The 10,426-nt window shown below is 37.1% G+C and overlaps 1 pseudogene; it reads right to left on the bottom strand.

The window, feature by feature from the left end:
* Positions 1-749: 749 nt before the first annotated feature.
* Positions 750-10,426, bottom strand: part of LOC120242962 — a 95,695-nt pseudogene continuing 86,018 nt past the window's right edge.

Here is a 10,426-nt window from a genome sequence, read left to right as displayed (position 1 = left end):
GGGGTGCCTGGGTGGCTCAGTGGATTAAGCTCCAACTCTGGATTTTGGCTCTGGTCAATGACCTCCTGTGGTAAGATCAAGCCCTGCTTCTGGCTCCACATTGGACATGGAGTCAATTCAAGATTCTCTCTCTCTCTTCCTCTGCCCCTCTGTATTCCTCTGCCCACATGGGTAAGTCCCTATGCCCTCGCTCTCCTTCTCTCTCTCTCTCTAAATAATAGTAGATGATAGATGATAGATAGGTAGGTAGATAGATAGATAAATAGATAGATAGATAGATAGATAGATAGATAGATAGATAGATAGATAGATAAACTAGTTTATGAGGATAAAGTGCCAAAATACAATTGGTTTTATCATGCTAAATCATTACAAAATAGTGTCTATGATAGTCATTTTAAATTTGGATCTAATTTACCTTTATATATATAATAAAAATCAGGGAAAAAAGTGAATATTTTGATGACCTAATGTTTAACCTACAAAACCTCAATTTTATGTATACTTTAAATATTAAGAGAAGTGGATTTTATATGACAGTAAAACTACATTGAGATTTTCTTTCCAAGCTTAAGTTTTATTTCAAATGTAAAAGAAACAATTCTTGAAAATGCTGATAAATAAAGCATTTACTTATTTAAGAGTCAGCCAGCCTATCCATGTACGGGGCAACAGACAGTTCTTACGTGCTAGCAGAATTTCACAGTAGTTTAGTGTTGGGTTATTGTGTCTAGATGATGTGCCGATTCTCACTGTGCAATCTCGCTTCTGGGTTTAGACTTGTACTGAGCAGGAACCCAAGCTCCTTGGCCATGGCCAAATCCCTTGCCCCCAAATTTCTTTATATAGCAATCTTTGCCATAAATTTCACCTTCTTTCTCAGTCCGAGTTGTTGATTCAAGTCTCTTCCCACACTCGGCACAGTGTTTGTGCCAGGGCTTTCCAGCTCTAATTATCTTCTTCGCACCCTGCGTGAAATCCACACATCTGGAGCACCTCTCAGCACTTCCATTATTTTTAAGAACATTTAGAAGAGTTTCGATTTGTCGTAGGCTAGGCCTATGAGGTTGAACACTCTCTGGCTCGATACCCTGCCTCGCATCCCTGTCCCTGTCGAGCGTGGTATTGCCCTGGCCATAACCATAGCATTAGAGCCCATACTTCTTTCCCCAGAAGGATTTGCAGTAGATCTTTTCATCATGAATTGCCACTGTTCTGCTATCTAAATTTTTCCTGAAAACTAAACACAGAAAGCAGCAGCGGTGGAAGCTTTTCCCATCACAGGGCACTTCTTCTGCATGGTACAGTCTCCACACTTGTATCCACCTCTCCAGATTGGTATCTAGTCCGAGGCAGGACCACGCACCTCCTGCAGAGATATGAAGGCCAGATCAGAGAGAGTGTGCTGGGGGTTCAGGAACCTGCATGAAGATTTTTGGTGTTACATAACTTAGACTGGATTTGGAATAGACACTATTTATTTTTATTATTACATGTTTTCCACAATTGAGCCACAATCTGAATAGGAAGTCTTGAAACAAAATCTTAACTGTGGAAAACTCAGCATGCCATTGAAAAGATTCAAAATAACATCTCCAGTTTAGCTTGTGGCTCAGAGGAGTGGACAGAGAGCTATGGATGGGAAGCGCTCCTTGACAAAATATTTTTGAAAGGAATGGAGTGATTTCGTGAAGAAAGAGTTAGTTAATCAATAGTTCTGTTTGGGACATTTGAGTTTGAAATGCCTATCAGATCACCTCAAGGCAATGTCTGTGTGTTTCAGGCAAGAAGCTGAGGTTGACGTGAAGAGCCAGCTTTCCCCCGTACCTCCTTGTGATGGTAAGTAGGGAATAGCAAATGTGGCAGTGGAGGGCTATTAAGCACAAATACATTCTAGGGTCAAAGCCCTCTTTTTAACCAATTTAGGCAGAAGTGGGAGTTCTGAAGTGAGGCAACAAAGTCTTAAAAGTAATTACCATATATACAAGATACAAAGAGTTATATAAAACATTTAAAGGGTCACCTGGGTGGCTCAGTCAGTTAAGACTCCGACTTCGGCTCAAGTCATTATCTCGTGATCTGTGAGTTCCAGCCCCACCTCAGGCTCTGTGCTGACAGCTTGGAGCCTGGAGCGTGCTTTGGATTCTGTGTATCCCTCTCTCTCTCTCTCTGCCCCTCCCCGCTTGTGCTCTAACTCTCTTGCTCTCAAAATTAAATAAAATAAGTCAGGCAGAGAAGGACAAATATCATATGTGTGCACGTATAGGAGGATTAGGAGGAACTTAACAGAGGACCAATTGGGAGAAGAAGGGTGGAAATGGTGGGGGAAAGGGAGAGAGGCAAACCATGAGAGACTCTTGAATGCTGACAAAAACTGAGAACTGATGGATGTGGGGGGTGGGAGGGATGGGCATGGAGGAGGGCACTTGTGGGGATGAGCACTGGGTGTTATGTGGAAACTAATTTGACAATAAACTATTTGTAAAAAAAAAAAATTAAATAAAACATTAAAAAAAACATTTAAAGACCTCTTGTAAGTCAATAAATAATAGACAAACTTTTTAGTGAAAAAATTGAGCCTATAGTTAGGCCAGACCATACACAAAAGAAAAAACTTATCATGAATAGCACATACATTTTTTTTAAAATCTAATTGGAGATCTAAGAACCACAAATAGAATGGCAATGAAATAAAACAACAATTCAAGTGTCTTGTGTGTTTAGAAAATAGTCCCTTCAAGTAGGAATTCAAGTTTATATTGGTAAAAACATTTTTAAGTGTATTCAATTATTTTGAGAGAAAGAGAGAGACAGAGAGAGAGAGAGAGAAAAGGAATCCCAAGCAATCTCTACACTCAGAGAGGAGCCCCGTGGGGACTTGATCCTAGACCTGGAGATGAGGACCTGAGCCCATGTCAAGAGTCAGATGCTTTTACTGACTCAGCCACCCAAGTGCCAAAATTAATATAAACTTTCTGATGGACATTTAGCTGAAAATCATCCCTATCGCATTGAAGCAGCACAATGGGATGTCTTAGGAAGCCTTGGCTACTAGTCCAATAATTACAACGTTGAATAAACTGACAAAAATTAGAAAGCAGTTAATGTCCAGCAGAAAGTGATTGATTAAATAATCCATTAAGTGGAATACTAATAAGTCATTAAAATAACATTATAGATGTAGTAGACATCTGTTGTAGCTGCTGGAATCACATCTATTTGACCTTTTTTTCTGGTTACTCATACAAATTAGCTTTTTCATACTTCCACCCCTTTTCCTGACACCCACAGAATGGGCAGAGTCCTGATGAGAAGTGTCAAGATGTTCTCTTGGATCTTGAGTGGAGTGACACAGGCACTCAACACTGAGAGCTGATTAATCCCAGCAGGGAGACCTCAGACTGAGTGTCCCTTGGTCTCTGTTAGTTATACCCTTGAAACTTATCCATTTTCTATTCTAAATATGATGTGATTTTTAGCTTCTCTGTAAGTTCTGTGAGCCAGTCTATATACTCAAGATTGTTTGCTTGCTCAGTGTACTGTACTTGTTTCTGTTGCTTGCTACCAGAGACCCTGAAATAAATGAATAACTTGTATATATTTACTGAGGTCACCAAATATTGAAGATTATAGAAAGAAACCCCTCAGGACAAGATATTCATGTGGTTATAATATATATATATATTTTTTTCTTTTCAATGTATTTGCTCTCCAAATAAATAAGCATGTTTTAATCCTTGCTTTACTGCTTATTTGGAATACAAATAAACTGAAAAGAAAAATATGTATTTAACTAATAAAATATAATATAACTAATATATTTAGCTTATAAAATAGAAATAATAACTGTATATGTTTAGTATATTTGATTGAAAGCAATAAATACTGGACATTACAGATCCAATAATTGTATTTGAATCTATAATTATCCCTAAAAATATATTTTTAATGTTTATTTATTTATATTTGAGAGAGAGAGAGAATGGGGAAGGGGCATAAAGAGAGAGTGAGAGAATCCCAAGCAGGCTCTGCACTATCAGCACAGAGCATGACACAGGGCTCGAATTCATGAACTATGAAATCATGACCTGAGTCAAAAACAAGAGTCAGATGATTAATTGACTGAGCCACTCAGGCACCCCTCAATAAAAATTTATATTAAAATGCCTTGTAAGTACATAAAAGATGTCCAGATTCGTTTATAATTAGACAGATGCAAATTAAAATAGTATGACATCATATTACACATAGTAGATTGGCAAAATGATAAAGTTTGAAACCAGCAGTTGGTAAGTGTGTATTATTTCACAGTGTGTGTGTAACAGAAGTCCAGGCATTACATAGACATATCTTCTGCTCAGGATTTTCACAATCAAAGTGTCAATGAGGCTGAATTCCTTTCTGGAGTGTGGGATCCTCTTCCAAGCTCATGTGATTAGTAGTAGAGTTCATCTCCTTGCTACTGTACAAGTATTGTAATGCTTTTCTTGCTGGCTGGCTATTGGGAGCTGCTCTTAACTCCCAGAGACCATCCAAGGTTTTCTGTCATGTGACCTTTCTCAGGCCCTCTCACAGACGTCTGGCATCATGACAGTGTACTTCTCAAAGACTAGCAGTCTCTCTGGCTTTAGTCTGCTAAGATGGGCTCTTATATAACATAACATAATCATAGGGGTGACTATTTCATAACCTTTGCCCATATTCTGTTGACATAATCAAGTTAAAAGTTTCCACCACACTCAAGGTAAGTGAACTTTCAAGGGCATAACACATAAGGGTTCACTCTGTGTATGTCCACTACAATGAGTTGCTTTATATAATTACTTTTTTCAACATCTCACTAGCCCTGCTTATTAAAATAACCAAAGTGGAAGATGGGGTTAACAAGTCCAATTTATTCATATTAGGTTCAGTCTTACAAATTGACCATGCTGATCACAATGAACAAATTGAATAGTTTCAGGTCATTTGAACAGTCATTGTGGAAAGACGCATGGAGAATCCAACTTAATATAAAATACTAAATTTAGAGAGTGTTCAAAAGTGTGAACTATCTTGGTCAGATGACATTAACTTTGCATGATGCTCTCTAAGGTAGGAAAAAGAAACCCTCTTGAATTGTTCAGAAAAGATTTGATTTGAGTCTGTAATAAATAAATGTCCTTCAAAAAAGAAATTTTGGGTTATTTTTGGAACCAGTTTGAAAAAAGACAAGATTCAATCAATCTTACTTGAGGCTAGAGAGAGATTTTGGTTAAAATAATACAGGATATTCATATCCATTCTATATTTATATTTCCCTGAGCTAAAAATCAATTTAGCCAAAAGGATCATGTTTATTTATATATGAAGAAGGATATGACATAAAGACAAATATAATTCTGAACCTCATGTTTCAGTTTTTCAGAGTAAGCATAAAATATACAAATGGAACGTAAATTTGAAAAATTTAATATTTAATAAGAAGTATAACAATTTTTGAAGCAGATATTTTGCCTTAAGGACTTGCATCAAGTACAAAACTTAGTGATTATTGAGATCTAGCTGAGAATGTGATAAAGCAAAAATAAGATAAGGCATGCTCAGAGAAAAATGAAGATTGATGTATTAATTTTAGTGCCTATAATTACTCTAATCAGAGTTTTATTTGGTGAGTTTATCGACTTTATCAAAAATCACTTGATGTTCTAATTGCCTTTACTATTGTCATTTTTAAGTGGAAAAATTCTACCAGTACTTCCTTATAGAGCTTTCTTTTATGTTTTTATTCGTTTTATTTAGATTACACACACAAAGTTAGCAATTTGACATACTAATTATTCTAATGTATGATATTCCCCCTCAATCTTATTTTAGTATGTAAACATGTAAACTTTTAAATCAATATATTTGTCACTTTTATGCTAAGGATGCATTTATCAAGAATTACTTGATATTTGTATATCAAGTAATTTTGCCTTGCAGTGTGTGTGTGTGTGTGTGTGTCCTTGAAAAGTCTGCGGTAAAGGTAAATAAATTTGCCTCTTTCAATATGGGTTAGCGAAAAAATTAATATAAAATGTGAAGAATGATATTATTGAGGGGAGCACTTATGCTATGCATAGTTGGAACTAGCTGCTTCTATAATATGTTGTGCGTTATAGAAAATAATTTTTGAGAACTAATTGTTTGAATACAGATGAGTAAGTATTGATAATTAAGATAAACTACAATAAAAGTTTAGTCACCAAGAATTGAAAACAGAAAAATACAATCTAATGATACTGTACATACATGTGCATGCTAAGACTGAATATTGATTTTCTTTCAAATCGCATGAAAACAATTCACAAATGTATGAACTAGGATTCAATGCAATATGAAGGGATATTGCTTCTTAACAGAACTGAGGTTGGAAATGACCAACATTAGTATAGCTATAACACAGTAAGTTTCAGTAACTCTTTCATCCCATAACGGCTGATAACAACTGCATGAATGGCAATACCAAATTTCCTGCAAGGACACTAAGTATATTGGTGAAAGTTTCAGTTCAGCTCCAGGCACAGACATAAAAATGTTGGAACAACTAGAAGTTCCACATGCACAGGACCATCTTCTAGGAAGACAGGGCATGAGTTCTTGAAATCATTCTGAAAGAAACGATTTGCACAGGAATTTTCAGGGAGTTTAAAAGGTAGAATTACAAAATCATTCTTATATATTCTGTATGGCTTTGACTTCAAATAGGAAGACTTTTGGGTTCACCAAATATATCTGTTGTCCAACACTAAGGTCTTTCTCAGGACATAGGACTTTGAGTGCTCAAACAAGGAAAACCCTGCCAAGGAAGGACTAGTGGATCACCTAAACTTTGGTTCCAGCTGTACAAACTATATTGGAATTTTTGCAAGAAAAAATATATGCCCAAGCTCCTACCAACAGCTTGTATTTAAATTCATCTGGGGTGGGATTCAGGTACTGTTTTGTTTGTTTATTGCTTTTCTACTGCTTTTCATAACAGATTACCACAGGCAGTGGTTTAAAACAATGCAAATCTATTACTTCACAGTTCTGTAGATCAGATGGGCCAGTACAGCAGGACTTGGCTCGTCTCTCTGGTTAGAATTTCCAAAGACCAAAAGCAAGGTGTCAGCAGGTATGTGTTCATATCTAGAGATTTGGGGGATGAATTCGTTTCCTTGTTCATTCAGATTGTTGGCAGAATTCAATTCTTCGCATAGGGAGGTCTGAGGTCCTTGTGTCCTTGTTGGCTTTAAGCTGTGAACTCTTACCAGATGCTAGAGTCCACTCACATTCTCTGGCTCATGACCCACCTAACTCCATCACTTGACTGAATCCTTTTCAGGTATCAAATCCCTCTGACCAACCCTATGCTTATCTCCCTTGCCCTTCTATCTGACTCTTCTCCTTCCTCTTCAAATCAGAAGGCCCATGTGATTACATCGAACCCAACTGGTTAGTTCAAAACCATCTCCTCCTTTTACTTTCCCCTCATTGCAGTATCTAGATTGGTGTTTGATCAAATAACAAGAGGATGGGAAGTTTGTGGGAATATTTTTAGAATTCTGCCTACTACATTTTGTTTTAGGTTCTCTGGGTAATTCTATAGCACAGTCAGGTTTGAAACACATTGGTAGGAATGTGTCCCTCCCCTTCTCCTGATCTCAAGCACTTCCATCCTTCCATAAGAGCAGAGTATTCTCAATATGGACAGAAATTTAAAAATCTCTCCGGACTTCTGGTTTCAGTTGTATTGCATTCCTACTGCTGTCATAACATGTTTTTACAAACATAGTGGCTTCCAATAGCACAAATTTAGTATCTTACATGTATGGAAGTCAGACATCTAAAATCAGTCTCACTGAGCAAAAGGCAAGCTGCATGACATCAATTTTGTCCATAAATTTTACCCAGATAAATAAAGGTGTAAATCAATAAACAAGTTTACTTTTATTCAGGAAATTCTTACAAGTTATTTTTTCCAAGCTAGGTATAAGCTCATTTGAGCAAAAAAGTCTCCCCTCAGATAATAGCCTATAAACGGGCCCAAAACCTTTTGTATTAAGCATTGTTTACATTGCAAGACCCTCAACTCATTGTTTCCATTATTTTTAAATTATTATGTCACAATCTTTTCCCAAACCCAATTAATCTTCCTCTTTGAAGGAGAGAAGTCATCTAGAGTAATCTGAAATACCTGCTTTATCTCAGACCCCAATAACATATAAATATCCTCCTCTGACTGACCCCACCTGAGACCCTGTAAAGACTCTTAGATTCTCTTTCTATAGTAGGACTGGTAAACTTTACTTGACTAACAGACTTTTCTCTTGCTTTTGTGATGGCATCAACAGTCAACACTTATTTTATAGCTTGACAACTTGCACTTATTTTATATACTGCAAAGGTAGAAATGTTTTATTTTCCCACTCAGAGTCGCAGAGGAGGCAACTGATTTGTACCATAACACTTAGATGAAAGATGCGGAATCAGGTTCTAATCCGCGGTTTGACTCAAAGCTCTCCAATGTGTTCAGTAATTTCAATGCTCTACTACCTTTTTCCCCCCTATAGTTAAGCTTCTTTAAAAACCCACCCACTTCTATGAGATAGAATAATTCATCTTTATCTCTCGTTTTCACCATTCTCTGAGCATCCGTCCTACATTTTCAACCGCCTGCAGGACTTTTCCACTTGAATGCTTTTCCATCATCTGACACCATTTAACTGACACCATTTAAGTTAAACTCTTCTACACCAAAAATGTAATTCTCTGGACTTCATTATTATACAGAAATTTGACAGTGGTTTTTAAAAATCTTAAGCATACATTTCTTGTCTCCCCATTAACATTGTAAATGTCCTGAGGAGAAAGATCTAGTATGATACTTCTCAATACTCTCCTCTCTGCTAAGCACAGTGCAATGTGTGAGGCACTCAGTACAAGGGAAAGCAAGGAAGGGTATCTAAATTGAACAGTGAAAAATGATTGAGCTATAAGTCATTTTAATTACTACATTAAATTAAGTTCAGTGTGACATTTAAAATTACAATTCAATTTGATTCAATGGTCCTGAGCTAGCCTCACCAGGGGTGCTCAGGAAAAAAAAAAAAAAAAAAAAAAAAACCCAGGGGCATATATAAAAGATAATTATTATACCCTCACCCCTAGGCAAGCTGCTCTCAGATTTCCGGTACCACACGATGAGTTCTTGAGGTGATGTAAGGGAGGAGAGGGAAAAAGGAAACAGAAAGATAGAAGTTTCTCTTTATTAGTTTTGCTTTCTCTCAGCTGAAATTGTCTACAAAAAAGGGACATTTCCATTTTCAGGGATATTTGGAGAGAAAGCACTCTTAAAGAGGGAAGAGAAAGTAGAACACTAGAAAGGGCCGGAAGGATTAAGACCAGCAGTGCAATCACAGGAAGGAGTTTCTAAAATTGCTGAGCTTTCGTCCCTAGAATCACCTCGGTTGACTCCCATGGAAATGACTTAAGCAAAGGCAGTCTGCCATTACCCAAGCTCGCAACTTCCTCTCTAAGGACAGACAGCAAGGAATACAACAAAAATCATGTACAAGAGAGTGCAACACTGTCAAACACCAGGGCTCTGTATCCAGGTCCCAGCATTAGTGATGAAGGGAAATCAGGAAATCAAATGTAAAGATTTTCTCCCTGTTATTGAATCCTAGATAAGCTTGAGCCATTAACTATTAGGTCAAGGATAAATCTCATGATGCAGCACTCATTTTCATTTAATTTTACTCCATAAAACCTTAGTAAATGTTGTATGCTAGATAAGCTATCAATATTGTGGGCACACAAAGGAAGTTAATATATAGTGTTTGTCCTCAGGGAGATACATTTGTTTGTAGATATAAGCCTTTACTGCTGTGTGGGAATTCTATATTCCCCGATTTCATTCTCTGATCCATGCTCCTGAGTGGTTTCATACTTTGCCTGCTCTTCTCAAACTTTCCAAAGCTCACCTACCATCCTTCCTCACAGAAGATAATTTTCCTTCCTATTTTACTGAGAGAATATGAGCAAACTGAAGAGAACATCCACATGTTCTGACCACCAAATTCACCCATTACTCACAATTGAATACACCAGGTTTAAATAGCACCTGCTCAGTGAGCACTCCCAAATACTTCACCCCAGCCATAAACTTTCCCCTGAACTCCAGACTAATACATCTGGAAGCCTACTCACCATATACAGTTGGATATGTAAAAGGCACTCAGATTTTAGTGTGTCCAAAAAACCTTCCAATCCCCATTCTGAAAAGGAAAGGGTAGTTTTATTCTTACAATTTCTTATGTTCTAAACCTTGCATTTATCCTTGATCTCTCTTTTTATCTGATGTCACACGTCTTGCCCATCAGCGAATCCCATCTAATCTACCTTTGAAACATGTCCAGAA

This window comes from Hyaena hyaena, unplaced genomic scaffold (assembly GCF_003009895.1).
Source record: "Hyaena hyaena isolate Hyena2069 unplaced genomic scaffold, ASM300989v1 scaffold_323, whole genome shotgun sequence".
In the NCBI taxonomy this organism is placed as follows: domain Eukaryota; kingdom Metazoa; phylum Chordata; class Mammalia; order Carnivora; family Hyaenidae; genus Hyaena; species Hyaena hyaena.
Note: the sequence above shows the minus strand (reverse complement) of the source record. Positions and strands in the feature narration are given on the sequence as shown.